Genomic DNA, 14,623 nt, shown 5'->3' with positions numbered 1-14,623 from the left:
CAGTCAACTAAATATAATATACCTTAGACTGAATTCAATAGGCATATGTCTTTTTAAACCGCATCCACTATCTCATTATGTAACTATGCAAGTCCTCATTGACACACGAGCGTTAAACATGGTGAGTATAAGAATAGCTGAAACCTTAACTGCAAGACACTCTATACAAGGCACATTTCACTCAATTTAAAATACTACATGGTTAATGACATTACGGTATTTATGCAGTGGAACATGAAGGTGACTGAAAATAAATGATCATTCTTTGTATAAAGATCCTTGTGTATCCTTTCATAAGAAGTAAAGCACCCGGACAGACATTTCTTAGCAATTCTTAATCCTTATTCGTCGAGAAAAAGAAATAAACTTAAGATATTAAGGAAACAGGCATATGAATGGAGGACGTTATAGCATGTATAGCATTGTGCTGGATTGATATCGTTCTGACAACTAAAGTTCAAGGCAAAAGCTAATAAAGAAATATCCCGGTTTGCAAACAAATGATATGTAGAGTAGTTTGTTAGGGTTATAAATTAAGCAATACTGTAAAGCAATAATGAGCAGAAAACATGTTTTCGTCCTTGGAGATTCTCTATCAGAAGCCTAGGCAAAATGCCTTGTCCTCGGATATGTTTTATTTTGTACCCGAGAGGTTCTATCAACAACTCACTTGTTTTTCTCGCATTCCATAACCTTGCTACAAGGCAGCAATTTCCTTACAAAATGAATTCTATTAGACAAATTTGATTCTGATCCACAGACATCTATCCACAAATCCCCTCTTAGTTCCTATGGCACTCTTTAGCGGAGTTAAAATAGAAGATTTTTCTGGGAGATGTGCTTTCAATTATCAGACTTCTGGTTGTACCTACAAATAACTTAAACTTAGAATACAAAATATAATGAAATAGTAAACATTAGTAACATAAGTACAAATAATAATACAATACAATTATGAAACATTAGCAGTGTACAAATAGCAATATAATATAATGTTTCATAAAATCTAACAGTTCTTTGGTGTTATGCTCTACGACAATCCTGGCTTCTCCTAATTGCTTAATTCTGCTCTTGATCCCCTCGTTCAGGTTTTGTGTAGGCTAGATTGATACATTTGTTTCCCAAAGTCAAATGTAAAATCCATCCCTTGGGTTTGTATTATTCAAGATTGGGTGTACTATACTATTTTGTATTATTGGGGCCCATATTGTGAGTTTCATTTAGAGTGCATAATCCTTTTTTTATCCATTTACCTATAGTGAAATTATGGGTATGTATCTCTATTGGTCCATATCCTGATTTCTACCAACAGAATTCCCTGCTCCTAAATATCATATAGGATTTAATGGTGCAGTTACAGTATAACCTTTAATGTATATATGAAGTTTATTCTATTAGACACTAATTGGTTGTTTTTAATTCTGTGTTTCGTCTGTGTCTGATATAACTAAAATATATTCATATTGACCTTGTTAATCGGCTCTCCTATCTTTATCTTTGTTTAACATTCCACTTGTCCTACTAAGAAACATTACAGATCACTAAAGGGCCTTTCAAAAATATTAGTGTAAAAGAGTAAAGGCACCTCAACAACTTTAATATCAGTACTACTGAGCTAAAGCAAAAATTACATAAATGGCAGCATAGATATATAAATATTAATTATGTACGCAGTCAATCAACTATCTCATATCCACACATACCCATTTTTCTTTTGCTCTCTTTTCTCCTACAATATGTGGCAAAAATGATGTTAACCTTAAAATCAAATTGTTAAATTTAACACACACCTCCCATACACTTTTAAAATATAAATACAAAGATTCAAATAATGTCAGTTAAAGAAAAACAATAATATAATGAATAAACAGATCACACATTTCTTTCTGTGTTATTCTTAAGAATGAAGACATTATCTTGGTTGCATTTAAAAATCCTAGAGCTATTGATATTTATATAGCGGTCAGCACTTTGGGAGTGTATAATAATTTCCTGTACTCCCCAAAGAGTTCATCAAAAATCATTATTTTGTAAAGAATGGAGTAAAATACTGAAATTGTTAGTAAGGCACATACAATACTTGTTATATTTACAATTTTCCACAATTTTTCTTATCCTATTTTTAATACTATTATCCAGGTGTCATTTACTGGTTAGTTGCATAAAACAGTGAAAAAACACATACTGTATGTCTCTTGTGTTATTTATCTCTGGCAAGCTTTTACAGGAGGGGACATTTCTCCTCTGTATCGGAGGGTCCACATTCCGTGATAGCTTTCGGTGTAGTTTTTTTTAAACATTTGCATGGGCCATAAGGGTGTCCTTCACAATTTTCCACAGGAGTGCACATATCGTAGGAAAAAGCAAACAGCATGTGCATCGTAATTCTTTATCAAGGTTTTGTTGTCTTTCCGAGCTTTTAGCTTGCTCTCTGACCGTTGAAAATAACTGGAGAATAGAAGCTGGAAAAATGTGATAATTCGGATCCATTGTACAGTAAATAATTCCAAATGAATTAGTCTGAACCAGATATCTTGCAGTTTGTTTCTTTATACTTGTATAGGCAATAACTCTAAGCTTCAAGAAGTACAAGAAAGATGCAGGTTAAATATGGAGAACAATGCTTTGGTGCTAGGTGTTTCTGTTCTGAAGAAACTATTACCAAACACACATTGTACGGTTATTACCTACTTAAAAATGAGATAACAAACACACAGGACCCCAGCAAGCTCTTTTTGGGAACCCCTGAGCCCCCACAAATTATATATGTATATAAGTGTCAAAAAGGGTAGCTATTGAGTGTGGCATATGTATATGTATTGGGCTTCTCTGTCATTTTTATTGTATACATTTGCCACGCTCAATAGCTCTCCTTTTTGACACTTATATACATATATATTTTGTGGTGGCTCAGGGGTTCCCAAAAAGAGCTTTCTGGGGTTCTGTGTGTTTGATAACTTATTTTCAGCTGTCTTAGCTGTTGAAGGTTAGTGGCTCCTCCTTCCCAGGTTTTAAGTCCGCCCCTCCCCACTTCCCGAGTTAATAGGTCCTTTCATTCTACTGTGTATAGATCCAATGTGGTCTTTCTCGCTCCTAATAGAGGTAAATGAGAATTTTAATCCTAATAGAGGTATATTAGTATTTTATCTGGTAGTGTTAGGACTTGCGAACAGGGTCTGCCTTGTCGTGGCTCGCAAGCTTACAATGCTTTGGCCAAAGGGTTAAACTAAATTACACTTTTTCAAGAGAATATATAAGTATTTTACAGTGTATTTTTATCATATTGGATGTAGCACTGGGCTTCTCTGTCGTTTGTTGTATACTGCACCGACACACTTTATTCGAGCAAATACCCAGTATGTACCTGGCAGATACCTGGAATGCGCCGCTCCTCACCTCTGACAAGCCCCGTTGCGTTTGCCTTCCCAGCCTGGGTTCATGCCTGGCTGACGGGCGGCTGATCTGTTAAATGATAATGATTAGGATTTAATAGGCTGCAATGCTTCGCGTGTCTACCAGATGGCATAAATTCATGAATTGTAATGCAGTATATATATATATATACTGTGCAGTATTGCAGCCAGCGGGAATAAAATGCTTCAATCCCTGCCTGGAAAATACCTCAATGCACTCGGGCAGAAAACAGTCACAAACCTCAATACACCCGGGTATACCCGAATTCGTGGGACTAGCCGAGCTCGAATAAAGTGTGTCGCCAGTGTACATATGCCACGCTCAATAGCTCTCCTTTTTGACACTTATATACATATATATTTTGTGGTGGCTCAGGGGTTCCCAAAAAGAGCTTTCTGGGGTTCTGTGTGTTTGATAACTTATTTTCAGCTGTCTTAGCTGTTGAAGGTTAGTGGCTCCTCCTTCCAAGGTTTTAAGCCCGCCTCTCCCCACTTCCTAAGTTAATAGGTCCTTTCATTCTACTGGATATAGATCCAATGGTGGTCTTTCTCCTTCCTAATAGAGGTAAATGAGAATTTTAATCTTAATATAGATATACTCATGCAGCGGCCGCTATTCGAACGATTAACGCGGTATGTAGATCGGAATGCCTATTAGATGGCGCGCAATTTGATTTGGTTTGGTTATCGTTTTGTCCGAATTAGAAAATGGCATTTTAGCGTGTTCTGCAATACTGTCGAGAAACTCAAGTGGACAATCGCGAGTTGTTGTCATCAAAATCCAATAGCTATTCAATGTTACGATTACCATGTTGGCTGAAATCGGCTGTGATGCCTGCCACGCATGCGCGTCATAAGCCCTTCAAAGCTTCTTCTATTATGCTGTGCCAAGTCATCTTGGAATTCACCGCTTATCAACATCACAACACCCCTCCCCCCCACAGAGCTGTTAATAAGATTACCATGCGGCCTTCAAAGCTGGCCCCTCACACACACACACTTTAGTAGTTGAATCAAATCATTATTAAATATTCTTTAGAATTTTATTGGGTAATGAATCATACAAAAATGCAAAAATACAAAAATACAATAATTCATATACAGGCTTGTCTTTTCCTTCGTTATGGTTGCATTTGATTCTGTATTGCTGTACTGTACAGTACAGTACTGGAAATAAAAACTAGAAATAATTGACTAAACAAAAAAATATTTTTTGGGGGGGTCTGATGATTTTAACATTCCACACACACGTTCAGTGTGCGATATTCATGTCTGCAATATGGTAGTATAATCAAATAAGCAATAATAGACTTTATTAAAAAAAAATTCTAAATGCCTTTCCGACCAACCATTTTGATTTTTATTTGAGGGGTGTGTGCCATGGGTCAGCACATTTTGCATGAGCTGGCCAGCAGATACTGTATGATTAAAGAAAAAAACATGTGCTGTATTACAGTAACATATTCGCAAATCCGGTCATCCTGTGATCGTTCAGAAGCAAGCTTTCCGTTCTAGTCAGGCACAAGGTCTTAGGCGGTGAAGTTCACAATGGTTTGTTAGCAGTATCAACAATACAACACCCTTCCCCCCCCCCACAGAGCCATTCAAGAAAATGTGGCGTGCTTTGCTTCAACTGCTAATAAGATTACCATGTTGGCTGAAATCGGCTATGATGCTTGCCAAACATGCGTGCCATAAGCCCTTCAAAGCTTCTTCTATTGTGATGACAAGTCATCTTGGAGTTCACCGCTTATCAACAACACAGCACCCCTCCCATCCCCACAGAGCTGTTAATAAGATTACCATACGGCCTTCAAAGCTGGCCCCCACACACACACACTTTAGTAATTGAATAAAATCATTAATAATTGTTCTTTAGAATTTTATTGGGTAATGAATCATACAAAAATGTAAAAATAGTGTATAGGCTTGTCTTTTCCTTCGTTATGGTTGCATTTGATTCTGTATTGCTGTACTGTACAGTACAGTACTGTAAATAAAAACCAGAAATAATTGATTAAACAAAAAAATATTTTTTTGGGGGGCGGGGGGAGATGATGATTTTAACCCCACACACACATGTTCAGTGTGCGATATTCATGTCTGCAATACTGTAGTATAATCAAATAAGCAATAATAGACATTATTAAAGAAAAAAACATGTGCTTTATTACAGTAACATGTTCGCAAATACGCAATAACAATTTTTTGGTTATCGCCATGGCTTGCATAGCAAGTATGGATATTCTGAGATTCAAGTTTTACAAATGCAGTTCAGTATACTGTATATTGTTTGAGGTTATCACCATGGGCTTGCATACTGTAGCAATTATGGATATTATGAGAATCAAACTGTACTGTTGCTTTTTAATTCCACACTAGTCATGTAAATTCTTTCTGAGGTGGGTGGCATACTGTAGTACTGTGATTTTTATTTGGGGGTGTGGGGGTCAAAACATTATGATGACCTGTTGAGAATATGTCTTTGAACTACAGCTTGGAATTTCATACAGCTAGCACAGCTCGCACCCCCGCCCCCCAGCCCGTGCACACACGGCTCAAGGATTTCAACCTCTTATCAACACCTCTGACAAAGCATGCCACGCATGCACAAGTGCGATAAGCTAAGCCCTTCTAACTTGCCTTTTCTTCAACACAACACCCCCCCCCACTAGTAATAAGATTAACATGTTTTGTGAGATATAGACCTAGCTAATAAAAACCCTTCAAAAAGGGCTTGTTTTGTACTGTAACAAAACAAGTGAACTTGAAGTTCAAAGCTTATCAACAACACAACAACAGAGCCCACCAACAGAGCCATTAACGTACTGTAAATGTACTGTTGCGTGATTATCATGAGCTGGGCAGAAGACATGTTGTATAATCCTTAATGCAGGAAAATAATATTTTTCTACAGCCTTTTATTGCATTATTAACAGAAATGATTGATTAAACAATAAAAATATAATAATTTTTATAAAGCATTTTTTGTTTTTATATATATTTTTTCCCAAACTAATGTGAAGTGCAATGCTTTGTTTGTTGAACTGTTCATAAGAATTTCAGGTCTGCAAGAGGGTTTAAAAAATAGATTTTATTTTTTAATGCATAATACAGTACAAAAATACAATACCGTAGCTCTTGTCTTTCTCTTCGTTATGGCATTGCGAGATGGGGAGAGAGGTGGCTGCAGCTCTGAAAATACAGTATTTCAAAAGATTTTTTTAAAAAGATATATATTTTTTTGACAAACACGAATTTCTATACAGTAACTATTAACTTACACATTCCCACCCCCCCCCCTTCCTTGTTTGCGGCAGTTCTGAAACAATAAATGCAGACATGGTTAGTTTGAGTGCCATACAGTACTTACAGTGCAGTGAAATGCCTGTATCATACTTACCTGTGCCTGATTAACAGATATAAGTGGTTAAAACAATAACAATACAGTATTAATTTCAAAAGATTTTTTTTTAAACTTTTTTTTTTTGGCAAACACGAATTTTTATACAGTAACTACTGAGAGAGGTGGGAGAGGGGGGGTTTGTGTAAGATACAATGCAATATGGGTTGGTGCAACGCACAGCAAAAGAAGGGGGTGATGGCAGGTCTGGCAAAAAAGTTTCTTTATTGTGTGGACATAAAAAAAGAAGGCTGCAACCTTCTACGCGTTTCGTGCAGACAAATTGCACTTTATCAAGAAGTGTATTAACATAGAGTACAGCAAGTATATATAGGGGTGGGGGGTGGGGGGGGAGGAGAACAGTCTGCCAATTTGGCGCCAAACTCGCTAATTAGAAACTTCATGCTACTTACACCAATAGTATGTAGCTGTGAGGGCATGTGGGAATGGTTAGTTACCTGTTGGCACTCGCAGGAGAGCCGCCTTCAAACACCGTGCTCGGTGACACGCACCACACTGCAATGGAGGGCCAAATCTCGCGAGATGCGCCTCAGGCAAGCCACGTTCTTAACGCGCATGCGCAGAGCAAAAAATCTTAAAAATCAATCCTGAGTCACACGAGCAGTGCCCATGGTATTATAAGTGCTCGCGCATGCGTCCCATGTCCATTAGTGACAGAAAAAATGTATAATATGTGCCCCACCACACAATAAGGATTTTGATGGAGATGCCTGTAATACGAAGTGACACTCACATAACCAATCCCTAGTGCGGTGGGGTGGAAAAGGGAAGGGGGGGGGGGGAAAGAGGGGGAGAGAAGGAGAGAAACGAATGGTGGTAAGGGGAGGAAGGGGGAGGGGGGGGTGTAGGAAAAGGGAGGGGGGAATGGGGGGGGGGGGGAAAGAAGGGAAGGGGGAGGGGGGGGGAAGGGATAGGGATAAGAGGAAGGGAAAGGAAATGAAAGAAGAAAGAAGAAGAAAAGAGAAGGAGAGAAAGAGAAGGACAAGTAATGAATGGAGGGGAGGGATGGGAAAACTAGATGTACTAAAAAATATTCATAATTCACGTTGGGGGCCAATTTAGGCAGACTGTACACCACATATATGAACCTACATGGATTGTGAATTTAAAAACAAAAAATATAAAAAATAATTATGTAATCAAACATAAGACAACATATTTAATGAAATTCTAACTTATACCTATATTAAAAACATATAAGCAGCCTTCCTGAAGAACAGAGGATACCTGCTAAATTTGAGCTATATGTATTTTTTCAGTTTTTACAGTTTTATCAAACCGTGAAGGGAAAGAAGTTACACACAATGATACCTATTCAGTTATCCAATAAATGGGAATGTTGTTTGACTTATATTGCTAATGTTTACAACCATAATAATTTTTGCAACCATAATCATTACATACAATCTTTGAACATTATAGAATGATCAGTCAAAAACAAAGATACAAAGATACAAAGTTGTTTCGGTTAGTGTACACAATGTAATACATCAATAACCTTAGAGCGGTGAGACTATGCATACTACATAAAAATCTAGAGCAATCTGACCATGGATTATTTTAGAAAATGATTGATGCTCCATTCAATGTTAATTCCATCTGGATAACGGGTTTTTAGCATGAAGATCCAGAATGATTCCCTACAATCCAACCATTGTGTTAAGTTGCCACCCCTCATTTTGGGTAAAATTCTCTCAATTCCCATAAATGAGAAGCTTTCGGGACCGCCCTTGGCACATTCTATGAAATGTTTGGAGACCGGGTGCGCCAAGTCTCCTCTCTTGATAAGTCTAAAATGCTCTTGCATTCTAATTTTGAGGGACCTTGTTGTCCTTCCGACATATCTTTTCCCACAGCCACAACTTATTACATAGACCACAAAGGATGTATTACAATCAATAAAGTTATTAATGTTGAAACGTCTATGTGGGCTGTGGGAAAAGACAAATCTGGAGGGTTTCATGTACCGACACATATTGCAATTATTGCACCTGAAGGAGCCCTTTGTAATAAATGTGTTTTTATTGGTCCTAATATCTGGGATGACGCTCGGAGATAGGTAGTTGGCAATGGTCTTAGCCTTCCTGTAGACAATTTTAGGTCCCATTTTGGTATACTCCCCTAGGATGGGATCCATACGTAGTAGACCCCAATGTTTGTTGATTATTTTATTTACTTGGCCGCTTGCCTTACTGTATTGGGAAATAAACAAAGGGGATGTGTTTCCCAGTCTTGTTTTGCTTACTTTATCATTTTTTGGACTAACATCCTTCGCCCTTGACTCCCTGTTGGGGAGTAGTGTATTTCTATCTATTTCCATTATTTCTCCCACTGTGGTTTCCAAGGTTTCCCTGTTATAACCCCTTTCAAGAAACCGATTGGTGAGAGCCTCAGACTGAGTCAGGAAACCGTCTATTGTAGAACAGTTCCTCCTCAGTCTGAGGTACTGGCTTTTGGGGATGCCAGTAATCACCGATCTGGGGTGACAACTGTCCGCCCTAAGAATGGTATTTCTAGAATTACTTTTTCTGAAAGTGTCTGTTTGGATTTTTTGGTCCATATCTACATAAAGTAGAATGTCCAGGAAGCTGATGTGGTGTGCATTGAAGTTAGTGGTAAATTGAATATTCAGATCATTATTATTAACGTATTCAAAAAATGCTTCTAATGTGTCAGTGCTCCCGTGCCAAATTATAATTAAATCATCAATGAAACGTTTGAAAAAAACAATATTGTGTCTAAATTTATTAGTGGCATTATATATGAAAACGTGCTCCCACCACCCCATAAACAGATTCGCATAGGAGGGGGCAAAACTTGTCCCCATTGCCGTCCCCCGTAATTGTAAATAAAACTGGTGCTCAAAAAGAAAATAATTGTGTGTGAGAAGAAAAAGAATAGATTCCGTGATAAATGTGGTCATTAACATGGAGCTTCCCGGACATTCAATGAAATGGCGAACAGCTGCTAACCCCAGATCGTGCTCAATGATTGTATACAGGGAAACCACATCCATGGTTACCCACAGGTAGTCAGATTTCCATGTGATGTCCTGTAATTGTACCAATAAATCACCAGAGTCAAGGACGAAGGAGGGCAAAGCCCTCACAAAGGGTTGTAAGTAGGTATTGACATAACGGGATAAGCCATCTCCCAAAGATCCAATACTAGAGACAATTGGACGACCAGGAGGGTCGACCAATGTCTTATGGATCTTTGGGAGATGGTGGAAGACTGGGATAATGGGATAGGGATTGACCAAAAATCCAATCTCTTTTTTGTTGAGAACTTGTGTTGCTGAACCCAAATCTATAAGATTTAATAACTCCTTCAAGAAGGTTGGAGTTGGATCATGTGGTAGTTCAGAGTAGGAGGACTCATCCCCAAGTTGGCGATAAGCTTCCCTGAGATAGTCTGTCCTACTCTGAACCACCACCGCCCCTCCTTTATCAGCATTTTTAATTACCAACATTGGATTACTCTGTAATGTTTTGATGGCCAAACGTTCCTCCCTATCCAAATTGTCATCATTAATACTTGAGAATGAGAAGCCATGTGCCAAAAACCTGAGGTCGCGAATCACCAGACTTTCAAACATTGACAGATATGGGCCTTTCACAAAGGAAGGATAAAACACTGATTTTTCTCTTAGTTTTGAATCCCAATCTGTCAATGTGTAAGTCTGGGAATCCTCACCATAATTGCTTAATTCAGCAAGATCATTCAAATCTCTTAATGCACACATACTGCACCGACACACTTTATTCGAGCAAATACCCGGTATGTACCTGGCAGATACCTGGAATGCGCCGCTCCTCACCTCTGACAAGCCCCGTTGCATTTGCCTTCCCAGCCTGGGTTCATGCCTGGCTGACGGGCGGCTGATCTGTTAAATGATAATGATTAGGATTTAATAGGCTGCAATGCTTCGCGTGTCTACCAGATGGCATAAATTCATGAATTGTAATGCAGTATATATATATCTACTGTGCAGTATTGCAGCCAGAGGGAATAAAATGCTTCAATCCCTGCTTGGAAAATACCTCAATGCACTCGGGCAGAAAACAGTCACAAACCTCAATACACCCGGGTATACCCGAATTCGTGGGACTAGCCGAGCTCGAATAAAGTGTGTCGCCAGTGTATCTTGAAAAGACTCAAGTGTAACCTGTGGTTGGGAGATATCACAAGAAGCTAGAGGTGTGATTACATCAAAAGTGTTCTCTAGGGGGTTAACCTCAAGAGAAGACTCAGTCAGAGATCTGTCCCCTCCCTTCTGATGGAAGAATTTTTTTAAAGTTAATTTGCGGACATATTTGTGTACATCCACCGCTGTACCAAAAAGATCAATGCCCATAGAGGGCGCATATTTTAGACCTTTATTGAGGAGAGAAATCTCTGACTTGGTTAATTCAATACCAGAAAGATTTATTACATTGTTAGTATTAATTAATAATTCTTCTTTCTTTTGTGTGCTCTTTTTCCCCCTGCCTCTTTTCTTCCCCCTCCTGGTTCCTTTTCGTTTTTCCTGAAGACTGAGTAGTTTTTTGACTGCTCATGATGGTAAGAGTCATTCAGTCTGCTTGCCTGAGAAGCACCCCTAGGGGTGTTACCGTCGGATGGGCCCCTTGTGTCCCTGGACTGAGAATTGGTTTCACCATCATTACTAGATCTTGTTTCCATATTTACAAATGAGACAGAGTGTGAGACACTTTCTCCATCAGAGAATTCAGAATCACCGCTTAGATGTTCAGTGTTGCCACTTTTTAATATTGACTTATTTGGTGTTGATCTGCGTGAGTTGTTTCTAGGTGTGTTCTGAGTGGATCGATCCATACCAGTGTTAATTCTCTGCCATCTGTAAATTTGCTTTTTCTCATAGTCAATGCGGTCGCGGTCGTACTTATTCTGTTTCCTTATCATTATTTCATGTTCTGCTTCCTCAACAGTACTGGACAGAATTTTGTCATAATTGACGAAACCTCTCATGTCCTGGAACTGGCGCAATTTCTCTTGCAATTCTTTAATCTGAATGTCAATGGAATCTTTCTCCTTAATTTTTTGCTGCAATATTAGATCCATCAATCTGAATGAACAGTGATTAAGCGTTTGGACCCACTGATCCTCAAACTCCTTGTCAGGAAAACCAAAAGTTGGGGCTTTTTTTACCCTTAAGCCTCTTGGGATTCTTTTTATTTTGATATAGTTTTCAGTAGCTACAATGTCCCACCAAATCCTTGTTTTGTAAATAAGCAATCTTTCCAGTCTCTGAAAATATATCTTTAAGTCAGCAACATCATTTGTATCAATGTCTACCACATTCTCAAAAACACGGAGTGCCTTCTTTTTCCTAGAGGAATCATCCCCACAATTGAAAGCATAAGAAATCAGCGGTACTGTAACATTTGAATCCTCTGTTACTTCCATTATTGTTCCACTTGGCAACAAACAGTTAAAAGTCCATAAAAAATAATAATAATTGAAAAAATTGCACAGACCTGCTTCAATCACCACATAAACGTATTGATCAAATAATGAAATCCTTGTATTCATATATAGGACATCCAATACGAGCTACCATGCAGATAAGTAGATATACAGTGGAGGTGATTTGGTGCTCAAGCATGGAATCCTATTGCAAAGTATTATGAAAGGAACACTTCTGGGACATAAGATATTCAACCTAATAAAGAGCTCCAGATGCCCTGAAGGCAGGGGTAAATGCACAAAAACACCCCCCCTAACCTCATTGGGCTGGCCCCAGGTAAGTACTCACGAATGTGTCACCAGTGGTCCCTCTCAATCTGCGTGCTGTTGCCAGTGGGGAGAAGTCCAATGCAATATGGGTTGGTGCAACGCACAGCAAAAGAAGGGGGTGATGGCAGGTCTGGCAAAAAAGTTTCTTTATTGTGTGGACATAAAAACAGAAGGCTGCAACCTTCTACGCGTTTCGTGCAGACAAATTGCACTTATTAAGAAGTGTATTAACATAGAGTACAGCAAGTATATATAGGGGTGGGGGGTGGGGGGGGGAGGAGAACAGTCTGCCAATTTGGCGCCAAACTCGCTAATTAGAAACTTCATGCTACTTACACCAATAGTATGTAGCTGTGAGGGCATGTGGGAATGGTTAGTTACCTGTTGGCACTCGCAGGAGAGCCGCCTTCAAACACCGTGCTCGGTGACACGCACCACACTGCAATGGAGGGCCAAATCTCGCGAGATGCGCCTCAGGCAAGCCACGTTCTTAACGCGCATGCGCAGAGCAAAAAATCTTAAAAATCAATCCTGAGTCACACGAGCAGTGCCCATGGTATTATAAGTGCTCGCGCATGCGTCCCTATGTCCATTAGTGACAGAAAAAATGTATAATATGTGCCCCACCACACAATAAGGATTTTGATGGAGATGCCTGTAATACGAAGTGACACTCACATAACCAATCCCTAGTGCGGTGGGGTGGAAAAGGGAAGGGGGGGGGGGAAAGAGGGGGAGAGAAGGAGAGAAACGAATGGTGGTAAGGGGAGGAAGGGGGAGGGGGGGGTGTAGGAAAAGGGAGGGGGGAATGGGGGGGGGGGGAAAGAAGGGAAGGGGGAGGGGGGGGGAAGGGATAGGGATAAGAGGAAGGGAAAGGAAATGAAAGAAGAAAGAAGAAGAAAAGAGAAGGAGAGAAAGAGAAGGACAAGTAATGAATGGAGGGGAGGGATGGGAAAACTAGATGTACTAAAAAATATTCATAATTCACGTTGGGGGCCAATTTAGGCAGACTGTACACCACATATATGAACCTACATGGATTGTGAATTTAAAAACAAAAAATATAAAAAATAATTATGTGATCAAACATAAGACAAAATATTTAATGAAATTCTAACTTATACCTATATTAAAAACATATAAGCAGCCTTCCTGAAGAACAGAGGATACCTGCTAAATTTGAGCTATATGTATTTTTTCAGTTTTTACAGTTTTATCAAACCGTGAAGGGAAAGAAGTTACACACAATGATACCTATTCAGTTATCCAATAAATGGGAATGTTGTTTGACTTATATTGCTAATGTTTACAACCATAATAATTTTTGCAACCATAATCATTACATACAATCTTTGAACATTATAGAATGATCAGTCAAAAACAAAGATACAAAGATACAAAGTTGTTTCGGTTAGTGTACACAATGTAATACATCAATAACCTTAGAGCGGTGAGACTATGCATACTACATAAAAATCTAGAGCAATCTGACCATGGATTATTTTAGAAAATGATTGATGCTCCATTCAATGTTAATTCCATCTGGATAACGGGTTTTTAGCATGAAGATCCAGAATGATTCCCTACAATCCAACCATTGTGTTAAGTTGCCACCCCTCATTTTGGGTAAAATTCTCTCAATTCCCATAAATGAGAAGCTTTCGGGACCGCCCTTGGCACATTCTATGAAATGTTTGGAGACCGGGTGCGCCAAGTCTCCTCTCTTGATAAGTCTAAAATGCTCTTGCATTCTAATTTTGAGGGACCTTGTTGTCCTTCCGACATATCTTTTCCCACAGCCACAACTTATTACATAGACCACAAAGGATGTATTACAATCAATAAAGTTATTAATGTTGAAACGTCTATGTGGGCTGTGGGAAAAGACAAATCTGGAGGGTTTCATGTACCGACACATATTGCAATTATTGCACCTGAAGGAGCCCTTTGTAATAAATGTGTTTTTATTGGTCCTAATATCTGGGATGACGCTCGGAGATAGGTAGTTGGCAATGGTCTTAGCCTTCCT

Source organism: Ascaphus truei, chromosome 4 (genome assembly GCF_040206685.1).
Source record: "Ascaphus truei isolate aAscTru1 chromosome 4, aAscTru1.hap1, whole genome shotgun sequence".
Lineage (NCBI taxonomy): Eukaryota > Metazoa > Chordata > Amphibia > Anura > Ascaphidae > Ascaphus > Ascaphus truei.
Note: the sequence above shows the minus strand (reverse complement) of the source record.